Source organism: Bufo gargarizans, chromosome 1, assembly GCF_014858855.1.
Source record: "Bufo gargarizans isolate SCDJY-AF-19 chromosome 1, ASM1485885v1, whole genome shotgun sequence".
NCBI classification, from domain to species: Eukaryota; Metazoa; Chordata; class Amphibia; order Anura; family Bufonidae; genus Bufo; species Bufo gargarizans.
The window spans coordinates 638067432-638095402 of record NC_058080.1 but is presented as its reverse complement, the minus strand read 5'-3'; the positions used below and the strand labels follow the sequence as shown (position 1 = coordinate 638095402).

At 45.6% G+C, this 27971-nt stretch overlaps 1 protein-coding gene across 2 annotated transcripts in view; it reads right to left on the bottom strand.

The window, feature by feature from the left end:
* Nucleotides 1-27971, bottom strand: part of MCTP1 (multiple C2 and transmembrane domain containing 1) — a 1090031-nt gene that overhangs the window by 565144 nt on the left and 496916 nt on the right. The window lies entirely within an intron of this gene.

The following is a 27971-nucleotide window of genomic DNA, read 5'->3' as shown; positions in this document are numbered from 1 at the left end:
TTTTGCTCTCTTGGCAATTCATCTCTCGGTCTCTAGTTTGGCGACTTTTATTTGTTTTTTACATATTCAATTTTTTTCCTTATAGTTTTTCAGTGCTTCCTCGCTATCCTCCTGTTTTACTGATTTATAGGGAGTCTGTCATCAAAGTTTCACCTTTTTAACCCTTCCCATAGCTTTCTAGCAGCCTTACAGTTAATAAAAACGTTACCTTTATGAGCAAAAACTACATTAGTAGCATATGCAAATGAGGGCTCGCAAGTGCGTTACCCTCGTAGGTGCGTTACCCTCGTAGGTGCCCAGCTAGCTCAGCCTTATTGTCGCTTCCCCCCGCCCATTCTTTCCCTCTGACGCCCATTCTTTCCCTCTGACCGCCCATCCTTTCCCTCTGACCGCCCATCTACTTACTTCTTGTTTCGCAGAGATCCCGCGCCTGCGCACTCAGTCAGTCGGCCGGCGCACGCGCACTGCGATGTCCATTCCTTGTACGGCATCACAGTAATTAATGCGCATGCGCCGATGGACAGCCTCCTTTGTGGTGTTTTCACGCCGTTACCGTGATGCCGTATAAGGAATGGGCATCGCAGTGCGCATGCGCCGGCCGACGGACTGAGTGCGCAGGGGCGGGATCTCGGCGAAACAAGAAGTAAGTAGATGGGCGGTCAGAGAGAAAGGATGGGCGGGCAGAGGGAAAGAATGGGCAGGGGGAAGCGACAATAAGGCTGAGCTAGCTGGGCACCTACGAGGGTAACGCTGCCCCTGGGCACTTGCGAGCCCTCATTTGCATATGCTACTAAGTTGTTTTTTGCCAGTTTTATGAAGTCCAAGATTGCTCATAAAGGTAAAGTTTTTATTAACTGTAAGGCTGCTAGAAAGCTATGGGAATGGTTAAAAAGTTGAAACTTTGATGACAGACTCCATTTAAATGCTTTCTTTTTGTCATGTATTGCTTTCTTTACAGTTTTATTTATCCACATTGGTTTCTTCTTGTTCCTTAACCCTTTATTCCTATAAGGTATGTACCTCTCACAATTAGATTTTAGGATGCTTTTAAAAATATACCATTTTGTAGCTGTATTTTTTATTTTTACGGACTTTGTCCTAGTTAGTTACGCCTATGGCCTCTCTTAGTTGGCAAAAGTTAGCTTTTTTGAAGTTTGGTATTTTTGTTCCTCCCTGTAGAAACGCTAGTTTGAAGGATAATTGGAAGATTATTACTTTATGGTCACTATTTCCCAGGTGTCCCCCGACCTGCACATCTGTTGTTCTGTCAGGTCTATTGGTTAATACTAAGTCATGGCCATCCCTCTATTCGGGTTCTGAACCAATTGGGAAAGTTAATTGTCTTTGGTTATTGCCAAGAACCTGTTTCCTTTATAAGATGTACAGGTTTCAGTTTCCCAGTCTATATCTGGGTAGTTGAAGTAACGACCTCATTATGATTTGCCGCCTTGTCTATCTCATTTAGTAGTAGATTTTTTGTGGTTATATTAGGTGGTTTATAATAAACTCCTATTAGTATTTTTTATTATTTTTGCCTCCATGTATTTCTACCCACAGTGACTCCACATGTTCATGTCCCTCACTTATATCTTCACGGACTTTGGGCTTTAGACATGAATTTATATAAAGGTAGACCCCTCCCCCTCTCCGTTTTTGACAATCCTTTCTAAACACACTGTAACCCTGTACATTAACCACCCAGTCATAGCTATCATCCAACCATGTCTCAGTTATTCCCACTATGTCATAGTTCTCCTCACACATCACTAATTCCTGTTCCCCAGTTTTATTAGTCAGGCTTCTGGCATTAGTATACATACAATTAAGAGGTTTATGTATATTTTTTAGGCTACTTTCACACTAGCGCTTGATCGGATCCGTTCTGAACGGATCCGATCATATTAATGCAGACGGAGGCTCCGTTCAGTACGGATCCGTCTGCATTAATAACTTAGAAAAATGTCTAAGTGCGCAAGATGCCTGAGCGGATCCGTTCAGACTTTCAATGTAAAGTCAATGGGGGACGGATCCGCTTGAAGATTGAGCCATATGGTGTCATCTTCAAGCGGATCCGTTCCCATTGACTTACATTGTAAGTCTGAACGGATCCGCTCGCCTCCGCACGGCCAGGCGGACAGCTGAACGCTGCAAACAGCGTTCAGCTGTCCGCCTGGCCGTGCGGAGGCGAGCGGAGCGGAGGCTGAACGCCGCCAGACTGATGCAGTCTGAGCGGATCCGCTCCATTCAGACTGCATCAGGGCTGGACGGAGGCGTTCGGGTCCGCTCGTGAGCTCCTTCAAACGGAGCTCACGAGCGGACCGACGAACGCTAGTGTGAAAGGAGCCTTACCCTACACCTTTCCTTCTGAACAGTCCCTCCCTCCATTCCTCCCCCAGTCCCACTACCTTTCCCCCGGTCTCTATCTGCACTATCTTCCCAATCTATAACGCAATTACCCTCTCTCCTAGTCCCTAGTTTGAACACTCCTCCAACCTTCTAGCCATCTTTCCCCCCCAACACACCTGCCCCTTCCCCATTGAGGTGCAGCCCGTCCCTACGATAGAGAATTTGGCCTACTTCTCCAGGAACCCAAAACCCTCCTTCCTACACCAGTTCTTGAGCCACTTGTTAACCTCCCTAATCTCCCACTGCCTTTCTTGTGTGGTACAGACAGGATTTCGGAAAACACTACCTTTGAGGTCCTTGCCCTAAGCTTTTGACCTAAATCCCTAAAATCATTTTTAAGGACTCTTCACCTTCCTCTAACTTTGTCATTGGTTCCGATATGGACCATGACCGCTGGATCTTCTCCAACTCCTCCCAGTAATCTGTCAACCCGATCCACGATGTGTTGAACTCGAGCGCCAGGAAGACAGCACATGTTCGACGATCCCGGTCTTTGTGACAGATCGCCCTATCTGTACCCCTAATAATAGAGTCTCCCACTACCAGCACCTGTCTGCCCTGCCCTGCTCTCCTGCTTACTGGAGCTGACATTCCCCTGACTGGCAGAGGAAGTGTCCGGCTGCAGCAGTGCTGTCCCTGGACTGACATCCCCCTCATCTGCCAACCTTGCAAACTTGTTGGGGTGTGACAGATCAGGGCTAGCCTCCCTGGCACTCTACCCCGCTTTCTAACTGTTACCCAGTTAGCTACCTCACTTTCCTCAGCCTCCTCGCTTTCAATCTCCCCCTCATCTACCCCATAGAGTGCTTGTTCAGTGAGCAGCAAACTCTTTTCCAAATTGTTAACACCTCTCAGTGTTAAAACTCGCCCGTTTAGAAACTCAATTTGCGATTCCAAACGGGTAATTTGCTCACATTTTGTCAAGCAACCATGAACCAGACATACAACAAGAGATACGTGGAAATAAGAAGGCTTTATTGCAAATCAAGCTGTAAGCAAAAGTCCAAACGGATGGCTAAACCGGAGCAGGGTCTTGCGAAGCCAGAGGTCAGGAACCAGAAGGGTAGTCAGACGAAGCCAGGATCAGGAACCAGAAGGGTAGTCAGACGAAGCCAGGATCAGGAACCAGCGGGGTAGTCAGACGAGGCCAGGATCAGGAACCAGAAGCAGCAGCAGTCTTAGAAGCATGTGCACACAGGAGGACCAAGCAAGGAACTGAAGCCACAGACCTCCTATATATATGAGCTAGGCATCCAGCTCCTCCCAGTGGGAAGGAGAAGCCGCAGGGTGGGAGGCTACAAGAAACCCAGAAACCAAGATGGCCGCCAGCACATGTCAAACGAAGGAGAACAGCAAGAAGGTAAGACCATGACAGTACCTCCCCCTCAAGGGCCCCTCCTCCGCGGAGTAAGGAACGGTTTCTGAGGGAAGCGTGCGTGGAAGGCTCGGAGCAAGGCAGGAGCATGGACATCTGCGGAGGGAACCCAGGAACGCTCCTCTGGACCATAACCACGCCAATGGACCAAAAACTGCAACCGACCGCGGACCAGGCGTGAGTCCAGGATATTGCTCACCTCATACTCCTCACGATTGCCCACTTGGACCGGACGAGGCCGAGGAACCGAGGAAGTGAAACGATTACACACCAATGGCTTCAACAGGGAGACATGAAACACGTTGGAGATCCGCATGCCAGGAGGAAGCGCAAGGGCATAGGCTACCGGGTTTACCCTGCGAAGCACTCGGAAGGGACCAACAAAGCGAGGCGCCAGCTTGGGAGTGGGCACTCGAAGGTTGAGGTTGCGGGTGGACAACCATACACGGTCTCCGACCTGGTAGGAAGGAGCGGGCGCTCGTCTGCGATCAGCCTGGAGTCTCTGGCGCTGCGCAGAGACCTCAAGGGACCTCTGGATCTGTACCCAAGAAGCACGTAGGACGGAAAGGTGATCCTCCACAGCCGGAATATCCTGGGGAGAGAATACCTCCGGTAACACGGCAGGTTGGAACCCATAACTGGCCATGAAGGGAGACGTCCCAGAGGAAGAGTTCACCGCCGTGTTCCTGGCAAACTCAGCCCAAGGCAGGAGGTCAACCCAATTGTCTTGGTGATCGGAGACATAGCAACGAAGGAATTGCTCCAAGGCCTGATTGGATCGTTCTGCGGCCCCATTGGACTGAGGGTGGTAGGCCGAGGAGAAAGAGAGATGAATCCCCAACTGGGAGCAAAAGGCGCGCCAGAACCTGGACACAAACTGACTCCCCCGATCCGACACAATCTCCCTGGGCAAACCGTGCAACCGGAAGACCTCCCTGGCGAAAATCGTGGCCAACTCTTGTGCAGAGGGTAACTTCTTGAGAGGAACACAGTGGCACATTTTGGAAAACCGATCCACAATCATGAGAATGACCGTATGGCCTCGGGATGCAGGGAGGTCCACAATGAAATCCATCCCCAGGTGTGACCATGGGCGCTCCCCGGTGGCTATGGGTTGCAAAAGGCCCAACGGAAGGTGCCGAGGGGACTTACTCTGGGCACAAACGGAGCATGCCGCTACATATGCGGCGATGTCGGAACGTAGAGAAGGCCACCAGAACAGACGTGAAACAGCCCAGGACAGCTGATTCTTTCCAGGATGCCCCGCGGCCTTGGAGTTATGGTAGGTTCGCAACAACCGAGTGCGCAACTCCTCAGGCACAAAACATCTGCCGTTGGGTCTCCCAGAGGGAGCACCAGATTGAGCCGCCAAAATCTGCTCACCCAGGGGAGAGGTCAGGCTGGTGCGAATGGCGGCCAGGATTTGATTCGGAGGTATGACTGAAGTCGGAATCGACTCCTCCCCGGACAGCTCGGAGTACTGCCGTGATAAGGCATCCGCTCTGATGTTCTTGGAACCGGGTAGGTAGGAGACCACGTAATTAAAACGTGACAAGAACAGAGCCCATCTGGCCTGACGTGGTGTCAATCTCTTGGCCTCAGAAAGGTAGGTCAGATTCTTGTGGTCCGTCAGGATGAGAACCGGAACCACCGAACCCTCGAGCAAGTGCCTCCATTCTTTAAGGGCCTGCACGATGGCCAATAACTCCCTGTCACCAATCTGATAGTTGCACTCCGCGGAAGACAGTTTCCGGGAGTAAAACCCACAAGGAAGCAGAGGACCCTCTGGTGTTCTACGCTGAGACAGAAAGGCGCCTACTCTCGTCTCAGACGCGTCCACCTCGAGGACAAAGGGCAACCCAGGGTTGGGATGCGACAGAATCGGAGCCGACACAAAGGCGGACTTTAGAGCCTCAAAAGCTCGGATGGCCTCGAGCGGCCAGACCTGGAAGTTACTGCCCTTCCTGGTCAGATCCGTGAGAGGCTTGGCTAGCATAGAAAAGTCCCTGATGAACTTCCGATAATAATTGGCGAAGCCCAAAAAGCGCTGCAGGGCACGAAGACCACTGGGCTGGGGCCACTGTAAGACAGCCGAAACCTTCTCAGGATCCATGGAGAACCCCTCAGCGGAAATGATGTAACCTAAGAAGGTTACCTGGGATCGGTGAAATTCGCATTTCTCAAGCTTACCGAACAGCCTGTTCTCTCGTAACCGTTGCAACACTCGTCTGACATCCATAATGTGGGCCTCCATGGATTCAGAATATACCAAGATGTCATCCAAATAGACCACCACACACTGCTGCAACAGGTCACGGAAAACATCGTTGAATTCCTGGAAGACTGCGGGCGCATTGCACAACCCAAAGGGCATAACCAAGGATTCATAATGACCGGTCCTGGTGTTAAACGCGGTCTTCCACTCATCGCCCGCCTTGATCCTTACCAGGTTATATGCCGCCCTCAGGTCGAGTTTGGTAAAGACCGTGGCCCCTTTGAGGCGATCGAACAGCTCGGAAATCAAGGGTATCGGGTAAGCGTTCTTGATCGTGATGCGATTGAGACCCCTGTAATCGATGCAAGGCCTCAACTCACCGCCCTTCTTTTTCACAAAGAAAAATCCAGCCCCTGCCGGGGACGAGGATTTGCGGATGTGTCCGCGTGAAAGCGCCTCCCTCACGTACTCCTCCATGGCCTCATTCTCCGCTACCGACAGTGGATAGACCTTGCCACGAGGAGGAACGGCACCAGATTGTAACTCTATGGCACAATCGTATGGGCGGTGCGGAGGTAGGGCAACCGCGCGCACCTTATCGAATACATCCCGGTACTCTTCGTATTCAGGAGGCAACAGAGAGTCCGAGGAAGTACACAGCAACTTGACAGGCCCATGGATGCAACTAGCCCCACACTGCGGTGACCACGAGAGGATCTCGGCCGATCTCCAATCGAAAGTCGGATTATGCTTCTGGAGCCAGGGGTACCCCAAGACCACCGAGTAGTGTGGAGACGAAATAACCTGGAGACAGACCGACTCTCTGTGAACGGCACCAATGGCTATCCCCACTGGAAGGGTCTCATGAGTCACGTGTGGCGGCAGAAGGGGTCTGCCGTCTATCGCCTCAAGAGCCAGTGGGGAACCTCGAGGCTGCAGAATTGGCGGCAGCGAACACACTATCAATGAACAAACCACCAGCACCAGAGTCCACCAACGCCTGGGTCGTCACCGAGTCCCCGACCCAGGAGAGGACAACAGTAATCAGTGGTTTGTCAACACGGGAAACCGGGGACGAGGAGACTCCACCCAAGATCTGCCCCCGACAGGATCTCAGGTGCGAGCGTTTCCCGGACGGTTCGGACATGCCAACCGAAAATGCCCACCGAGACCACAGTACATGCATCGGCCCTCGCGTCTCTGGAGTACCCTCTCCCCCTCGGACAGGCGAGCAAACCCCAGCTGCATGGGTTCACCCCCAGACAAGTCATCCCCAGGAAGCGTGGGAGGAGAGGGAGGCACGGGTGGGACAGCAAACGTAGGCGCCAATCTGTTAGAAGACCTCCGCAGGCTCTCCTTAAAGGAAGGTCTCTCCCTGAGTCTGGTGTCAATCAAAATCAGGAAAGAAATAATAGACTCGAGCTCCACTGGTAGGTCCTTAGCTGCAACCTCATCCTTCAAGGCATCCGAGAGACCATGAGAGAAAGCAGCGACCAGAGCCTCATTATTCCAGCCCACCTCTGCTGCCAGGGTACGAAACTCAATGGCGTATTCAGCTACGGATCGTGAACCCTGTCTGATGGACATAAGGAGCTTCGCAGCAGAGGCAGCACGAGCCGGCACATCGAATACCTTCCGAAGAGAAGCAACAAAACCGGAAAACTCGGCAACCACCGGATTGTTGTTCTCCCATAAAGGGCTGGCCCAGGCCAAGGCCTTGTCCGAGAGCAGCGAGATCAAGAAGCCCACCTTTGATCTCTCAGTAGGAAAGGCATGTGGCAGCAACTCGAAATAAATGCCCACCTGGTTAAGGAAACCTCGGCACTGAGTTGGCTCACCCCCAAAGCGCTGTGGAAGGGGGGCAGAACCGGTCATACCCCGAGACACCGCAGGCGCAGCAACAGGTGTCGGGGTAGACTCTGGCGCAACAACCGGAGCGGCAGTAGGAGCGGGCCCAGGAGCGACAACCGACCCATCGGCAACGGAAGCGAAATGAGCCGTGCGTTCAAGCAGGGTTTGCAACGCCACAGCGAACCGACCCAACAGGTGATCCTGCTGATCAAGTCTGGCAACCAGCGTAGGTAGCGAGGATGGCCCTGTACCGTCAGAATTCATGGCTTGGTCCTAATGTCAAGGAACCATGAACCAGACGTACAACAAGAGATACGTGGAAATAAGAAGGCTTTATTGCAAATCAAGCTGTAAGCAAAAGTCCAAACGGATGGCTAAACCGGAGCAGGGTCTTGCAAAGCCAGAGGTCAGGAACCAGAAGGGTAGTCAGACGAAGCCAGGATCAGGAACCAGAAGGGTAGTCAGACGAAGCCAGGATCAGGAACCAGCGGGGTAGTCAGACGAGGCCAGGATCAGGAACCAGAAGCAGCAGCAGTCTTAGAAGCATGTGCACACAGGAGGACCAAGCAAGGAACTGAAGCCACAGACCTCCTATATATATGAGCTAGGCATCCAGCTCCTCCCAGTGGGAAGGAGAAGCCGCAGGGTGGGAGGCTACAAGAAACCCAGAAACCAAGATGGCCGCCAGCACATGTCAAACGAAGGAGAACAGCAAGAAGGTAAGACCATGACACATTTTGAACAATGATATACACCCTCGAACGGCTGTTCTAAGACTGCATACATCAGACAAGATGTGCACTGGATTGCGCTGTCAGAAATGGAACACATATTAGATGGGGATTACACAAGGAAAGCGAAAAATACAATATAATGCAGTAATAAGAAACAGATTTACTGCAGTCCCCCACTGAAGTCTCTGAATGAAGTCCCTAAGTCGCACACTTATACAAACACACACTTAAATCAAACAAGTGATGCTTATATAAACGGAGCTCTCAAAACCAGCCTGTTTTGTTTCCTCTGGATTCATTCATTTAGATATCCAGTCAACTTAATTGCCTTTCAGTTATTTGCGTGATTTTGCTTTCTCTATGTTCTGTATTTGGGGACGATGGTTTATCATCGTCCCCATTGTTTTCATTAGGGTTTAAATGGGGTGTGTTTCTATATATATCTAGATTTGCATTGTATGTTCTTTTACCCCTAGCATCACTGAGATATCCCTATATGATGGATACCTGAATCGTTATGTATAGCCGCCTTGTAAGTTCTCCATGTTTACTTAGTTACCTTTGGTACTGCCCCCCTTATGTGACGACACTCATAGGGCGGTTTTGCAGGCATATCAGTAAGGAGTTTTCCCCATAAGACTGGCAGGCTCCTTTGTCACGCCCAGGGAGGCAGGGTGTAGCCCCTTTAAATCTCGGCGCTCACGTGGCCGCAAAGCGGCCATCATAGAACCGATACTCCAACCCGAGTATCAACAACTAGGCAGAATATTATATCAATAGGCTCTTGAGGAAGTGCCGAGTTTATGCAGGCACGGAAACGCGTCGAGCCAATTATAGAAAGCTGGACACATTACTGAGCTATGTGTAATAACTGCCTCATACAATGCGAGGCACGCTGTTAGACGATAACAGTCGCTTGTGAGGGCAGCATTGAGTGACCGGCTGGTCACTTAAAGTCATAGGCAGCGTGTGGGATAACTGTGTCCTATGATAGCTGTCTGGGGGCACACTATTTATCCTAATAAGTCAGCCCTCAGTGACCTCTTATATTAGTGGAGGTGTATGTAATGGATTAGTGAGCGCAAGTAGAATACAGTACTTCATATATCTGCACATCACTCCATCCATTGACATGTCTGTATGGTAGTCTATATGTATTCAGCTATATGTATTCAGCCATACTGTATGTACTCAGCCATACAACGGATACGCCTCTTTAAGCCTGTTTATTTATTAGTGGGGTTATTCCCTATATTACTTAACATTTTTACCAATAAAGATTTATTATTTTGATTTTTATCAGGCTAGTTAATCTATTGTGAGTAAGGGACGTATACCTACAAACTGATTTAGGGTTAGTCTTTTGGGGTTTTAGCCACAAGTTGGCAGCCTACACTTATAATTAAGATCTGATAACCCCAGAAACACAAAAATCTTATCTAAATAATCTTCTATGAAATGTTTGTATTTGAGTGAAAAGAAAGTCATCACACAAAATATATCAGACAAACATATCAGCAAAAGCATTAAACTAAATACTCATCAACTACAAAAATATAAGCAGAAAAAAAGCCACAAAAACAATCTAGAGAGAATATCCTGCTTCAGGCCAAGTGTACATTAAGGAGGGAGGGAGAGGTTGCGATGGGTAAATTAAAAAAAAAGAAGCAAAATTGGGATTTGGCTGCATAAAAATATCACTGACATAAGTTTATAATATATAACTCAAAACTGGTACCATGTAACATAATTAACATATAACAAGTGTGATAGCCAAAACACAAATACCTCAAGTATGTACCATCAACTAGTCATCAGTGATATAGCAAGGGTGCAGCCAACACTGCAAAATAGCAGGGCGAGAGGGAATCCTAGCACTCTCCCTAGTCTCTTCCCCGATTGCCCTAATTAGGCAGAGCACCCGTCCTGGAATGGGAGCCCCTGTTTTGGAACCTATCATTAACTCCGTTTTTAGCACTTTCCTGACACAGCCATTTTCTGTTTTATTAAATTTTTCGTTTTTTACTCTCTGCCTTCCAAGAGCCCGCATTTTTTATTTATTTTCAGCTTCATTCGGGTTTTTTGCTGGACAAGCTGTACTTTCTTAAGGTACAGCCACACAGTGGTTTAATGAGGTCAAGCTGTGTTCGAGTTACACATATCTATAAGAGCTGCAGTGGGCTCTATTTTAACTTATGAGACCACACTGTTTAGTTGGTCTTTATTGTTAATCGCAACAGCCCTAGATTATTATCTAACACCGTTGCTGGCACCAGGGAACCTAAAGCTCAGGCACCCTCAAGCTGGAGAGGGTGCCTTCAATACCCAGGAACCCTCAGCAACTGTCTAGGGAAGGATTTGGGAGAAGGCAGAGGGAGAATCAGGCAGGAGCAAGAAGGCAGCAGCATGGAGAGGACATCGGAGACCAGGATAACGGATGACAAAGTAAGTGTTGCGGCGTCAACACCCACTGCCAACAGAAATAGGACAGCGGGTACGAGCCACAGATCTAACAAGCACCACCTGCTATTTATTCTTTTTTTTTTATTTCTCTGTCCACTTTAGTAACAATGCTGAGGTGGTTGCACATGCTCAGTTATATCTTTCAACTGCCACTAGCCAGATGTACTGTTAGAAGCTGTGGCAGTTACAGCTGAGGGAGAGATGACACACCCCTTGTGAGGGAGAGATGACACACCCCCTGTGAAAGGACACACCTCCAGAGCTGCCAGACTGAAAATAATCTAGCAGAGTAATTGAATAAATGAATGGTGGGGGTCTCTGGATATGTGTGAGGTACAGGGCTGGTTCAGATATTTTATTTTACATTTATTTTTGGATAACCCCTTTAGTGGGACATTTCTCTCATGCTTATATATTACGCCAATGTGCAGTTCATTTTGCAGGTACTGCATCTTTTAAACTTGTTTTGTTTCACTGTATTGGTTGCATGGCGGGCTGGTAAGGTCTCTAGTCATATGTGTGCATACTTAGTAGTGTGGTGCTACAAGGCCTCCATGCGAAGCTGGAACAGAAATATATATCAAAGTGTTTTGGCGCAAATCAAGGGTAGAGTGTGTATATTTAGACAGTGGAGAGAGTCTTTGCAAGACAAGTAGTGCATAGGACTGTGGAGGGGATCTGGGCACTGTCAGAGTTCATCACTGAAAAGGCAGCAACTCTGAGAACCCTGCTGAGCAGTTGCAGAACCAGCAACTTCATCCTGAACTGGACTGCTGTACTATTTGTGTCTGCCGAGGAGAGTGCTGTGACCAGAATAAATACAGCATATCCTGCAAGTGGGTTTAGAACACTTCCGATGTGTTTCTGCACAGGGTGAATGTATGCAGTGTGACCAGAGACTGAAATAGTGAGCTCAACAAAGTCTAATGATTATGCTGTATGCCCATTAGAAACGTGACCTATCAAGCTGTGTGCCCTTTGGAGACTAACTACCAAGCTGTGTGCCCATTAGATATTGTAACTACCAAGCTGTGTGTCCATTAGAGACTTTAACTACCAAGCTGTGTGTCCATTTGAGATTGTAACTATCAAGCTGTGTGCCCATTAGAGACTGAAACTACCAAGTTGTGTGCCCATTAGAAACTTTAACTACCAAGCTATGTACCCATTAGAGACTGTAACTACCAAGTAGTGTGCCCATTAGAGACTGTGACTATCAAGCTGTGTGCCCATTAGAGACTGTAACTACCAAGCTGTGCATCCAGCTGGGAATATAACTGTGTGCCAATTCTGGTAACTAGGCTTGAGCGAATTGACCTTCGGATCATAGATCCGAAGTCGATTAGTTCAAATACTCAGATTTTAATGCTGTGTCCGTACAGCATTTAAATTTATTAGCTCTGTGGACCAAAGTTTTTATTGACCAAAGTCGCGCGCGACTTCGGTTAATTCCTACTGTATACATATCTGTGTATTAAAATACAATTTAAAATAGCATTCAAAACTGTGCAACTTTCGGCAAAACAAACTTTGGCTCGATGGAACCAATACATTTTAATGTAGAGATACAACATTAAAATGAATAAGTATATTTAAACTAATAGACTTCGTATCTATGATTCAAAAGACAATTTGCCCAAGCCTGCTTAATTCAGACTGTAACCAACAAGCTCAATCGGACCCATTCCGATATAAGCCCATGCTGATATACTGATGGCCTACCCTGAGGATATGTCATCAACAGCATTGACACTGCACAAACCTCTTAGGCCTTTTTGTACTTTCACTGTTCTGAATGGGAACCTTTATTACAATGTAGAGGCCCAAAGGGGGACATTAGGGTGTGGGGACAAAAAAGGGTTTTGCTATCGTGGGGGCATTATCGTGTGGACACAAAGTTGGATATTCTTTTTATATTGTGGGGGTGTCACGCTTGTGTGTGGGAGGAAAACACCACACCGAGCATAATAGGAAAAGGCAATACTGGAATAAGGCCTGGAAACTAGGAAAGGAAGATGGATACCTCCTAGAGAAAACCTTAACTCCAGTTCTGACAGACTACCAGTATGAACAGGCCCCAAAGGTAGGCAAGTTCATACACCGGACACCTAGAATCTAGTGTTGATTGAGCGCTCGGGTGCTCGGACTGAACACATCGGGATGCTCGGGTGCTCTACAGAGTACAATGGAAGTCAATGGGAGAACCCGAGCATTAAACAAAGCACCCCCTGCTCTGAAGAGGAGAGGGTGCCTGGTTCATAGTAAAAGGTCATAAATTGATGGAAACACCACCGAAATGGTTCTGGAACAGCATGGGGAGGATGTGTGGATGCATATTTGACTCCCAGGTCGCTGCTGGGAACGATTTTGTCCGAATAGTACGCCACTTTTCCCTAGCGTCTGTTAGCCGATGCTACTTGTAGAAGTGGGCAAGATCTTGTCATGGACAAAAACCAGGAAAACCAGGTTATCAGCAGGTCACATCAGAGGAACCCTGAATGTGTTGGCAGATCGCCTAAGTCATCAGATGACCAATCCCGGGGAATGGTCCCTCTCTCAGGAGGTATTCCATCAGCTCTCCGATCTGTGGGGGTTACCAGACATAGATCTTATGGCCACCAGGCTGAATGCCAAGCTAAAAAGATTTTGTTCCCTATACGCACAGGATCAACACTTTGCAATAGATGCCATGTCGATTCCTTGGGACTTCACACTGGCATACATATTTCCACAAACAGCGATGATACCGAGAGTATTGACCAAGATCAAGCAGTACCAAGCCTTGGTCATAGTAATAATACCGTTCTGGCCGAAGAGAGCTTGGTTCTCTCTCCTCATGACCATGATCCAGGGAATGTATTGGGAACTTCCCCTACAGTGGGACCTAATTTCTCAGGGGTCTCAATTGTGTCACAATCTAAATTCCTTCCATCTAACAGCCTGGAGGTTAGTAGGCCCATACTAAAAGCTAGAGGTTTTTCAGATAGGGTCCTAAATACCTTAGCACACTCTAGGAGTGTATCTACTAATAGAACTTATGCCAGAATCGGGAAAATGTTTAGTTCCTGGTGTATAGGAAGAGGTATTAATCCTTCTTCCCTATCTAGGCCCGAAATACTAGAGTTCCTTCAGGATGGTTTTGATAGAGGATTATCTACCAATAAAATCCGTGTTCAGTGGCCACTCTTTTAGCTTATCTCCAAGAGAAATTGTGTCAATTTCAGGAGGTCAAAGAATTCCTCAAAGCCTTGAATAGGCTAAGACCTAGAAGAATCCAGCCGGTGGCTTCTTGGGATCTCTCACTAGTACTAAGACAACTAAGTGAGCAACCCTTGGAACCACTTGAGGAAACACCATTAAAATTTCTCTCTCTTAAGACTGCCCTTTTAGTGGCTGTAACTTCAGCAACAAGGGTAGGTGAATTTGGCAGCCGAAGAGCCTTATCTTTTTATTCAGATAGAGTACTGTTAAGATTCCTTCCATCTTTTTTTACCTAAAGTTCCCTCATTTTCAAATATAAATCAAGTGATAACTCTTCCTAGGTATTCTCCTTCAGCTGAGGAAAATGCTCAGGTTGACTACACCAAACTTGATGTGGTCAGATGTCTAAGTGTGTATTGACAAAACCAGAGAGTTTCGGAAAGACAAGAATTTGTTTATTACGTTTCAGGGTAACAGTAGAGGAAAATCAGCCTCCAAAGCAACAATATCCAGATGGATCTCAGAATGTATTAAGGAAGCATACATAAATCTGAATTTACAACCACCCGAGTTCACCAAGGCACGCTCGACGAGAGCAACAGCCACTTCCTGGGCAGAGCAGAGTTTGGATCCTTTGGAGCAAATTTGTAACAGTGCATCTTGGTCTACTCCAGTGACCTTCTTCAAGCATTACAAGTTGGACTCTCTAAGTGCAGAAATATACTCTTTTTGTTAGATCTGTGTTAGATTCGGTTACAACTACTAACCCGCCCAGGGATACTACTAGCTAAATCTCATTATTGTGCTGCTGACAGACGCTAAAGAAGATTAGATTTAAGTAGTTAATCTGTTTTCCCTTAGTCTTGTCAGCAGCACAAACTTCCCATCCTAGGTCAAAAACTAGTTTTTTCTTTCTTACAGGATTACTTTATAAAATACTCAATGAGCTGAAGGGGGAAGGACCATTTATACAGCAGGGTGTTGTAGACTTAATCATTAAAAATTCCACAGGTCCTGCTAGCTCACAGGGGGGATTGCTAACCCATTATTGTGCTGCTGACAAGACTAAGGTAAAACAGATTAACTACTTAAATCTAATCTTACAGACTGACAATAATACGCACAAAACCGAAGGAAAAAAAAAACTATTTTAGAGGAAAAATTGTTAGGAAACATTCTTTCCTGTATATTTACTTGTATATAAAGTGCAACTGCTGCCAAAAATTACAAGAAAGAGGCACTCTGATACAACCTGTATATCATATAAAGGAGGATCTCATTCACATTGTGGTACAATTGTTCATGTAGTGGGACTCCTACTCTCATAAAGCCTATGCACTAAGTGAAAGGGCTGACAAAAATTACAAGGAATCGGCACTTCTATACACCCTTTGTTTCACATAAAGGAGGGCATGATACGCAGCCTTAAAAAATTATGATTGATGGCCTGTTGGTGACCCTCAAAAACATTTGGAGCAAGGGCCTGCTGATCTGACCATCTAAAACATTATGGGTGAGAGCCTGCTGCCGCTTTGGTGACTCAAGATAACCTGGGGCTGAACGCATGTCCCTGTGATGGGGACAATCCATTTGGATGTCTGGCCTATAAACTTTCAATGTTATTGTCAGCGCAAACCATGGTGACTACGTGTAATGGGGAATCAGGGTTTGATTCTGCAGAGGGAGCCTGATAAACGGCTACGGCTACCATATCCAAGCAAGGCATCATGCGCGCAAATTACCTATTAGGTATAATTAGGTGAGGGCCTGCAGGTGAGCTGACTCTGTAAAAGATTTTAGCTGCGGGCCTACAGGTAAGCTCACCCTGTAAAAGATTTTAGGTGTGGGCCTGCAGGTGAGCTGACCCTGTAAAAGATTTTAGGTGCGGGCCTGCTGGTGAGCTGACCCTCTAAAAAATTATATGCGAGGGCCTGCTGGTGAGCTGACCCTGTAAAACATTGTAGGTGAGGGCCTGCTGGTGAGCTGACCCTCTAAAAAATTAAATGCAAGGGCCTGCTGGTGAGCTGACCCTGTAAAACATTGTAGGTGAGGGCCTGCTGGTGAGCTGACCCTCTAAAAAATTATATGCGAGGACCTTCCGGTGAGCTGACCCTGTAAAAGATTGTAGGTGAGGGCCTGCTGGTGAGCTGACCCTGTAAAACATTATATGCGAGGGCCTGCTGGTAAGCTGACCCTCTAAAAAATTATATGCGAGGGCCTGCTGGTGAGCTGACCCTGTAAAACAATGTAGTTAAGGGCCTGCTGATAAGCTGACCCTCTAAAAAATTATATACGAGGGCCTGCAGCTGAGCTGACCCTGTAAAACATTATATGCGAAGGGCATATATGCGAGAGCATGTTGATATGATGGAAGAGGAGGAAGATGAGATAAGGAAGATTCAACCATATACCCTTGTTTGTGGTGGAAGGGGTGCATGGGAATACAGTGTATTCAGTACATTATAAACAACACATTTAAAGTGCCTTTATTTTCAACAGCTTTCCTTTGGTGGAGTCGAGAAGTCATGGTCAATCCAGGCCTTGTTCATTTTTTATAAGAGTCAACCTGTCAGCATTTTCGGGCGGATACGCTTATCTGTTATAATGCCACCAGCAGCACTAAATACCCACTCAGACAAAACGTTGGCGGCAGGGCAGGCCAGCACCTTCAAGGCGTAGAGCAGCAGTTCGTGCCACGTGTCCAGCTTGGACACCCAGTAGCACTAAGGGGATAATTGAGGAAGCTGACACGGTCTGCTATGCACAGTACTCCTTCAACATTTTCCCAAAAATTTCCATCCTTGTGACACTAGGCCGCGCATCAGGGTGAGGGTGCTGGTGGGGTGTCATGAAACTGTCCCAGGCTTTGAAGAGTGTTGCCCTGCCTCTGTTGGAACTGCTGTGTGTTAACCTTGTCTCCCCTCCTCGTTTGACCAAGGAAGTACGGACTCTGCCGCCAGCGTTGTGAGCTGGAAATTTTTGGAGCAATTTTTCAACAAGGATCTTCTGGTATTACACCGTTTTGCTTGTCCTCTCCACCAGAGCAATGAGAGATGAGAAGTTCTCTTAGTTGCGGGGGTCGAGACGGGTGAACAACCAGTAATTTGTGTTGTCTAAAATGCGTATAACGTGTGGGTCGCTGGAAAGGCAGCCTAACATGAAGTCAGCCATGTGTGCCAGAGTCCCGACAGGCAAGACTTCGCTGTCGTCATCAGGAGGATCACTCTCAGTCTCCTCATCATCTAGGAGACTGACTGTTGACTGACTGACTGGTGCTGCACATGGATAATTTGAAGGTGAAAGTAGAGGACGAGGCAGAGGAGGAGAAGTGGGGGTTGGAGGCACTAACATAGGTGCTGGCGGAAACCCTGATCGACATAGGGCCCGCAATCATTGGCGTCGGTAGCACCTGTGTCATCCCAGGGAGGAGACTCGAGCATTGCACTTCAACACATGCGGTACTCGGCCGAGTACCGCCATGTGCCGAGCATCGAGATGCTCGAGTCGAACAGGTGTTTGGCCGAGCATGCTTGATCATCACTACTAGAATCCTATCTCACCTTTTAGGACCCTGGAACTAATGTCAGGACTGAGTCTACCTGTTCCTCCAAAGCGAAGGACAAACAGGAGTCTCCCTCAGGCCTAATGACAAACAACAGGGAAAGGCAACACACATACTGTATATATTAAATAAAATACAAAAGGGAAAGGGAACACTTATCTTCAATGAAGCTTTGATAGCACCAGGAACTCAGCTGAGAACCAAACACAAGCTAACCACAAGGCCAAAAGAAGCTATAAACCGCAAAGCATAGTGGAGAAACATCAATAGAGAAGGTAAAATGACCACAATAGCCACACCTGGGGAAAGAAGGTGTGGCAAGCACCATAAACAACACCGATGTCATTTGATCCAAACGGAAAACATGTCAGATCTGTGACAGTACCCCCTCTTTTACGGGTGACCTCCGGGCACCCAGGACCAACCTTATCCGGAGTCGTTTGATGAACGACTTTGGCGAAGACATGATTGATCACAGTTTGATCACTATTACTGTTTAGGGAGCACTGTGGCTTTGTTGGGCACAAGCAGGGTCATTTATTCTTTGGGGCATTTATTACCACCTGGGAGGCAGGTAGAGAGGGGGTCCAAAATTTGTAAGACTAGTGTCCAAAATGAGGACTAGTATGGCTAAGGGTTGCAAACCTGTTTTTTTTTTATTATTATTTTATGGACAACGTGACACAGGCAAGTAATTTTTTCATGGATGCACTAGGAAACTATAATAACACTTAAAGATTATACGTGATAATATACATGTGTATAGCCCAGAATACTGATACGAGCACATTACCAGCAAGTACTGTGAATTGTATAATGCTGATAATTACAATCACAATATATGCACAATCTTCTCCAGCTTCAAAAAAATTGCTGACAACATATATCTGCAGAAAATGAAAGACTGCAAGCTATGTTTACAAGCTGTCCAGGAATTTACGATCATGGTATGCCTGTCTGAAGAAGAAGCCTTGACTGGTTGTGAATCACTAAAGTATGATTCCAATATATAGCACAGAGCCTCTGAGTAGATACCAGTCATTACCCACTAGGTGGCGGTAAAGTACTATTCCTAAAATACTCCAAAGTTAAATATGCTCATACATCCTCTTGTTCATTTCTGCCTGGAGAAAATAGAACACAACCACTATATAGATGATCAATAAACTGGTTTATAGAGATATCACTGATAGAAGATGAAGGACATGAAAACACTACATATTGCAGAATCATAGACTGTATTTGCCGCTGGCTGATTGCATATTAAAATGCCATTCTGAGATTGAAGACTTCTTTTTTGATACTGACACAGGCTTGACTAGACTGGCAAATGATTGTTTGACAAGTATTTCTTAAAGGAGCGTTGATGCCTCTTTAAACAGCTGATCAGTGCGTGTGCTGGGAGTCTGACCCCCACCGATCATATACTGATGACCTATCCTGAGGATAGACCATCAGTATCAAACTCCGGGAACACCCCTTTAAATTCCTCCTCAATGCAAATGTCAAGCTGTGGGGCACCGGCTCCCTGTTCTAATGATTGATGGGGGTTTCACCAATCAGACCCCACTGGTCTAACATTTATCACATATTCACTGAATTGGTGATACATGTTTGTGCCCATAATAATTTTACACAATATTTACAAACTATAGGTATTTTATAAAAGTGGAGGTTTACTATGGGGCACATTTATTAAGACCTGCATTTTAGTTTCAAAGTAGACCTGCATTTTAGAAGCTGGTCTTAATAAACCCCTAAGCTGGCTGTTATGAAGAGGCTCTGACCTCTCTCTAACTTCGAAGCATCCAGCACCAGTTCTCAATCTAAGACAGCTTCCTAGGTGTCTTACATTTAGACCATTTTCTACGCCTAAAACAGGTGTAGAAAATGGTGAATGAGATGGCCTGCCGGCCTGTCCCCTTCCCTGCCCGTGCAACACCCACAATTTTAGACCTTGCATGAGCGCCGCCATCTGTGCCTTAAATACACCTAATTTTGCCGTATTTCGGAATAGCAATTGACCCCACTTTATTTACTGCCATTCGTTACTTACTGTTCTATGATTATGACCTACAGTATATGTATATACAATATCTTAGTAATGAACATCTTGCTAGAATATGTAGCAGCCTTATATCCAGTACAGAAAACCATTACACTAGCATTTTCCTCAGACTGTGAAGTTTTAATTAACCAGTTTTCAAATTCACACCTATTAATTAGTTTGGTCTAAGGCCAAGCTTTGCTGCCAACGGTTGTGTATTTCTTACTTTTCTTTAACTTTTTATTTTGGATCCTATAGGTGAAAAATATAAAGTACATCTTTTATTCCTGTTGGATTCAATCCGGATTCTTGCAAAAAAAAATAAAAAATAATAATCTGATGTGGAGATAGAAATAATGTAAATTATATAAGGACATTGGACAGCATTACTACAACTGAAGAGTATTACAGAGGGTTTGCTTGGATTCTTTGATCAGGGCATAACTAGAATTCAAGAAGCCCCTGGAAAATCAGTAAACTGCAAATAATTGAGCTGCAGTAGTACAATAAGCAGAGTAACTCTTGGACAGCAGTAAAGGTATAGATACTAGTGTTAGATACCACATTCGAAAACACGGGTGAACAGCACTCCTAAGTACTAACGCTGCGGATGCTCGTCTCCAGGGAAGGTGGTAAAAAGCCCCCCCAAAAAATAACTTATGTCCAAAAAATAAAAAAAATGAAGACAGCACGTCCACATTCAAACAGTCAAAGCTGTTTTATGTATTAAAAATTGATTGGCGAAGCGATTATCCACAGAACCGCATGTCCATTAAGAAAGCAACAGACAATTGATGATAAATGAATGATAAAAAAACTGCTTTGACTTGCAAGAAGGCCCAGTTTTCGGCTGTATTGTGGCTACTTCTTAACTGCCTACCACATCTGTTTTCAACCCTTAACCATCTGCTAGCCACCATGTCTGGTCCTACCATTAAAGGGGTTCTCCAGGAATCAATAAAAGAATATTACTAAAAATACTTAAATATTACTTTATTGTAACTATTTTCTCAAATACCTTTCATTAGTTATAATGTTTTGTTTTGTCTAGGAAGCAATCATCAGGGAAAATAAAATGGCTGCTGTTCTATTAGTATACATGAGACCTGTTCTAATCATACAACAGAACAAGTTACTTCACAACACTGAGCTAAAGAGCTGCCTTATCCACCTCTCTGCTCTGCTGGTCAGGGATTATGGTCCTGAATACAGCTAATAAAATCTTCAGCTGAATCTCTGTGGGAATGGAGTTTATGAGGAGACATGAAGTACAGAGAGGACGGACAGGACACACTGTGGTAATGTGGGGTTGTGGTAATGGAGACTGTATACAAGTGCTGCTGCTCATTAGCCACATCTCACCCTCCTCTCATGTCTCCTCGTCATCTCCATTCCTACAGAGATTCAGATGAAGATCTTATCAGCTGAATTCAGAGATCATAATCTGACAAGCAGGGCAGAGAGGAGGAGGAGGAAGCTCTTTACCTCAGTGTTGTGAAGTAACTTCTACTAATGTGTGATTTAGGACAGGTTCTGTGTGTACTAATAGGATGGCAGCCATTTTATTTCCCCTGATTGCTCCCTAGACATAAAGATCCATTATAACTAATAAAAGGTATTTGGAAATATATTTATAATAAATAAATATTTAAGTATTTTCAGTAATTTTATTCTAGCAATTCCTAATAGCAGATTGTAGAAAGAAACCGCCTATAGTATTGTAATATTGTATTACAGAGCTGGCAGCATAAAGCTGCTGACGTTAAGTGGTCACCCAACAACCCTTAAAGTGGTTATACAATCCTAAAAAAAAGCCCCACATATGTCAGGCCCCCACGCTCAATATACTTACTCGGGTCCCCGCTCCCTGCACCGCTCCAGGTCCTCGCACCAGCAATGCAGTTTCTCCCCAGTGCACAGATGAAAACATCCGGTGTCGAGGAGTAGTAGCCAATGGCAAGTGGGGATGGGGACCAGCAGCGGTGCAGGGAGCAGGGACCCGGGTAAGTATATTCAGCGTGGGGGGCCTGGCATATGGGGGGGGGGGGGCTGGGAATCCCAATCAAGTCAATGGCTGTCATGAGGGTCCTAGGTTTGAATCCAACCAAGGACAACATCTGCATGGAGTTTGTATGTTCTCTACATATTTGCGTGGGTTTCCTCCCACACCCCAAAGACATACAGATAGGGACCTTAGATTGTGAGCCCCATTGGGGACAGTTGGTTGCTAATGTCTGTAAAGCCATATCAGACCCCTTTATATATTATATGCTCAACCATTAGATTGACCAGCATGTAATACTGCATTTGCCCAGTATGGCCAGTAACAGCTTCTCCTGGCAATAACAACTTATCAACAGAAGTGTATGAAGGCTACAAATTCAATTGAAAAATAAGTTATCATGACAAGACATATTTTAATGTTGGTTGCAATGGAAGATTGATTGGGAAGTTCAAGAACAGCATGCACACATCAAGCAACTGTACTAAGCCAAAGATTAATGCTATATCTGTGGTGCTCCAGCAAAGCGCAGATCGGAGAACTACACTATGACACAGCAAGTAATAGGGGGTAAACGGAGGACAGAAATGAAAAAAACAAAGACATAGTCTTTAGTTTATTGCAGTTCAACAGGGATAGCAAAATATAAAGATAATAATAGCATCTCAGAATAAAAGCTATTTTCAGACTAGGAAGATGCCTATAACTCTTCCTTCTAAGAGCCATAAAACCGCTGATTGGAAATATACCACAATGGAAGTAAAGATATGAAGCAAGCCGCAACCACCAAAGCCAGTGAAGGTGAAAATCAATCCTAATGTTGTACTAAAGGGGAAATGTGAATATTCAGGAAGGATCCTTTCACTTCATGTGAATTAATACTGAATTATTCTAAGGCCATGTTCACACTGTATAGTATTGGTGCCGTTTTTCCATGTTTTGCAAATGTGTAACTTGAAGAGAGCAGAAGTATAACTGAAACAATAGTTTTTAATCCAACACCGATTTTGACTTATTTTTTAGTTATAACAACTTTCAAGCACTGCTCACACAGTACAGTTTTAATTAAAGGGGTTGTCTATGATAACTAAAAATTTCGGACAGGACTCCAATTGCCTAAAATAAAAAAAATAAAAAATCATGTTTGTGCTCAAAGTAAATATGAGCATTTGTTTTGCCAAAAACGGAGTGAAGACTTTATAATGGCATGCACACCTACATCTCAACACCTGCACACTTAGGGGGTCTTTTTTTTTTGCGACTTTTTGAACACCCATGTGTCTACATTTAGGAGCCTTTGGCCTTTCTACATAGCCCTCACCACTTGGAATGGTGTGGTTGGGTCCTGACAATGGCGTGGTCATCTGCCCTGGCAAATTGAATTTTAAACAGGTTTATGCCAACTTCCTGGCACAAATGACAGTTGACAGCTACTCCAGATAGAGGCTGAAGTAGATTTCAATTTAAGCACATGGGCTGCTGGAGAATGACGAGACCTGTAGGGATATCAAAGACTGGCATAAAATACTGGTCTTTGATATTTTAAGACTAGTTTTTGCTTTGCTCTGGTTGATGATGATGTATAGTCTTGTGTACATGCAGTCTTACTGTTCCGCCTATTTTGCATTATAATGTGCTGTAAAGATTGTACTGAAATATTATGTTTGACGTTGCTGCCATCTAGTGGTCAAAGTTAGTTTCTACTTCGCCAGAACTTTACAGGAAGTGTATTGTTCTCTGAGTCAGAGGAAGTAACCTTTAACCTGGAACTGTATTTCCTCCATTTCATCACTGCTCCTGGATCTTGCAGGCTGCATGCAGAGGAGCTCTTGATTTATTCCTGGACTAATGGTGGAATTGTCTGTGAGTACTCTCACTGATGAAGTGAGCCTACTGTATTATGTGTAATGTACTGATACATATGTTTTGTTTATGTTTATATTGTAGTTTTACAAAGTTATTCAGAAAAGAGAATACAAACAGATCTGATGTCTCACGTTTCTTGACTTCTGAATTATTGTTAAGCTGTCTGACTAGTGTTATACAACAGTCAATAACGCAAACCAGAACAGTAAAAAGACAACCCACGTGGCGGTCTGGAATAAACTGAGACGCCATTACTGCAGCATGAGTCTAAGATCAGGAACAAAGTACCAGGCTGATGCCACGTTACCGCCGACACAGCAAGGCAGGGAGAACATTCCCAGTGCCCAGCAAGACGATGCAAAGTCTCATGTGTCCAGAACTTCACAGGCTAGCAAGATGTCCTCAGCAAGTTCCTCAGCAGTTAGAGCTCGTGCCAAGGCAGAAGCTGCCCGCGTCCAGCTACAGTATGCAGAAAAAGAAGCCATGATGATGCAGGAGTTAGCAGCAAAGAAAGCTGCCATAGCACAAGAGAGAGCTAAAGAGGCAGCTATGGAAGCGGCCATAGCACAAGAAGAAGCGGTTTTAGAATCAAAATTGCTCATCCTGCAGCGACAGACTGCAGCTGCTGCTGCTGAAGCAGAGGCCGCTGCCTACATGGGAACAAGTCGGTTAGGAAGTGAAAGATCATATAAAGACTCAGAGGTTCCAGAAAAACCTCTATTCTCTGCAGATCGTACAAATGAGTACCTCCAGAACCTTACTGATGCGCATACAAAGGAACAGTCTCTTAAACCTGAAGCAAAGGAATTCAGGCCGAGATCAACATACCCCCTGAGCAGGCCCAATCAACCTCATGAGGTCAGCGACTGCCAGCAAACCAAGAAGGAAGCACCAGAAACCCCTAAGAACAAAAAACAAGTGTTCCCATCACCTCAACCTACAGATTACATGCGCGAACAACAATGTGCAGCGGATGTCACCAAATATCTCATCCGCAAAGAAATGGTTAGCTCAGGCTTTCTCCAATTTGATGACTGTCCTGAAAACTATTGGGCATGGAAATCTTCCTTTCTGAATGCCACTGAAGGTCTGAACTTATCACCAGCAGAAATGATTAATTTAATGATAAAATGGCTTGGCACCGAGTCAGCAGAGCACGCTAAGAGGATGAGAAGAGCAAACCTGTTTAACCCTGCAGCAGGACTCAACATGACCTGGAGAAGACTAGAAGAAACGTATGGATCCCCAGAGGTAATAGAAGGAGCACTGTTGAATAAACTTGAAGTCTTTCCCAAGGTGGGCTACAGAGACAACGTGCGGCTACAAGAACTAAGTGATCTTCTACTAGAGATAGAATATGCCAAAGAGGATGGCTACTTGCAAGGACTTTCGTATCTAGATACAGCTAGAGGCACTAATCCCATAGTAGAGAAGCTACCTTCAAATCTGCAAGACAAGTGGATGTCTGTGGGAGGTAAATTCAAAGAAGATTATGGAGTCTCTTTTCCCCCTTTCTCTGTGTTTTCTAGGTTTGTCCGACAGCAAGCGAAAATCCGAAGTGATCCCAGTTTCGCCTTCACCACCAGCGGCAATCAATCACACAGACCAGAGAAACCTCACAGACCTCACGGTAGGACCTATGTATCCACACACAAAACAGCTGTACCTTCAGAAGTCACAGACTACCAAAGCACCCACAAGGTACACACCATAGAAAACCCTGATAGACATTGTCCAATACACAAAAAAACACATCCACTAAAGAAATGCAAAGGCTTTAGAAGCAAACCCATCGCAGAGCGGATGTCCTTCCTTAAACAAAACGGCATCTGTTTCAAGTGCTGCGGATCTACTTATCACATTGCCAAAGACTGCAAAATACCAGTAGAATGTACAGAATGTGGCAGTGAGAGACATATTGCAGCTTTGCACCCCGGCCCTGCTCCTGCCCCACTAGAGACTGTAGAACCCAGGAAAGATCAGGGCAGGGAGCAACAAGAGACCTCACTCTCCTCTGTAATGTCCAATTGCACCGAAGTATGTGGACAAGGCAAGAGTGCACGATCATGCTCTAAAATCTGTCTAGTGACTGTGTATCCCACTGGCAAGAGAGAAAGGGCGGTGAAAATGTATGCAGTGCTAGATGAACAGAGTAACAGATCCCTTGCAAAGTCAGATTTCTTTGATATCTTTAACCTTAAGGCAAGTGCAGTTCCATACACTCTAAGGACATGTGCAGGGACAATTGAAACCACAGGGAGAAGAGCTACTGACTTTACCATTGAATCCTTCAATAAGAAAGTGCAGTTCCCACTTCCTACCCTAATAGAGTGTGGCATGATACCTGACGACAAAACTGAGATTCCATCTCCAGAAGTAGCTCATCACCACCCCCACCTCCGCTCAATTGCTCACCTAATCCCAGCTGTTGAGCCAGATGTTTCTATCCTTCTACTTCTTGGAAGAGATATCCTTCAGGTACACAAGGTACGCCAGCAAATCAATGGACCTTATAATGCCCCTTATGCACAGAGACTGGACCTGGGGTGGGTCATTGTAGGAGAAGTTTGCGTGGGGACAGTGCACCAGCCTGACAACGTTAGCACTTTGAAGACGTCTGTGTTAACAAATGGACGCACATCCCTTCTCAGTCCCTGTCACAACAACTTCATTGTCAAGGAAAGCTTTGGCAGGTCAACACAACACTGTGACTTTTCTACACTATATAGTAAAGAAGAAGTCAACTCCAACATTGAGACAGACAATCTAGGGATAACAGTATTTCAGAGAACTAAAGATGATGATAAACAGGCCCTCTCTATAGAAGATCAAAACCCTGCAGATTATGCCACTAGGCCTACTCAAGCAGCATGCCTTCAGAACTCTATTTGGTTCTCAGGCCCATCCTTTCTGTACCAACCACACTGTGAGGATATAGACACTGCTAATGTTTTTCCACTCATAGAGCCTGAAGCTGACCCTGAAATTAGATTTGAAATTACGAGCTTCAGCACCAGAGCTTCTGAAGCCACACTTCACTCACATTGCTTTGATAGATTTTCTTGCTGGAAGATATTAGTTAAGACCCTAGCCAGACTCATCCATGTCGCTAAAACCTTCCAGAGGGAAACCAGCAGCAATCAGGTCAGAAGGTGGGAAAGTTTCCATGAACAAGTCAATCTAGAAGAACTTGCTCAGGCAAAGTCTGTTATAATCTCTTCTGTTCAAAGCAAACATTTCCAGAAGGAAATTGACTGCATCAAAAAACAAAAGACATTCCCAAAACAAAGCCGTCTTAGGAAGCTTAGCCCCTTTTTAGACAAAAATGGGTTGTTGAGAGTAGGTGGACGTTTGTCTCTTGCAGAACTTTCAGAGGAAGAGAAACAGCCTGTCATTATACCTTATAATCACCACATTGCAACACTGTTTGTTAGGTACTATCATGAACAAGTAGTTCACCAAGGGCGACACATCACAGAGGGTGCAATTAGATCCGCAGGTTTCTGGATTCTTGGTGGCAAACGCTTGGTATCAGCTGTTATACACAAATGTGTCATCTGCCGCAAGCTGCGAGGAAGATTACAAAGTCAAAAGATGGCAGAGCTACCAGAGGACAGAGTAATTGCTAAACCACCTTTCACCAATGTGGGCTTAGATGTATTTGGTCCGTGGTCTGTCTTAACCCGCCGCACTAGAGGAGGCAGCGCAGACAGTAAACGATGGGCAGTCCTTTTCACTTGTTTGTCCACCCGAGCTGTACACATAGAGCTACTTGAAACCATGTCAACATCAAGCTTTATTAATGCTTTGAGGAGATTCTTCTCAATTCGTGGCCCAGCAAAACTGCTCCGTTCTGACAGAGGAACAAACTTTGTAGGAGCCTGCAAGGAACTTAACATTTGTGCCAGCGAATCACAATTGCAAGACTTTCTCCAAGACAGAGGATGTACATGGGTCTTTAATCCTCCACACTCTTCACACATGGGTGGTGTCTGGGAGAGACTTATAGGTATTGCCAGGCGAATCTTGGACGCTATGTTGCTACAAACTAAAACTGCTCACTTGACCCATGAGACTTTAAGCACCTTTATGGCAGAGGTTACAGCTATTATGAATGCCAGGCCTATAGTTCCTGTGTCCTCAGACCCTGATACACCTATGGTCCTTACCCCAGCAATGTTGTTGACTCAAAAGGTGAACTCTTTGTCTGCTCCATCCGGAACCATAAGTACAACACAAGTTCATGCTA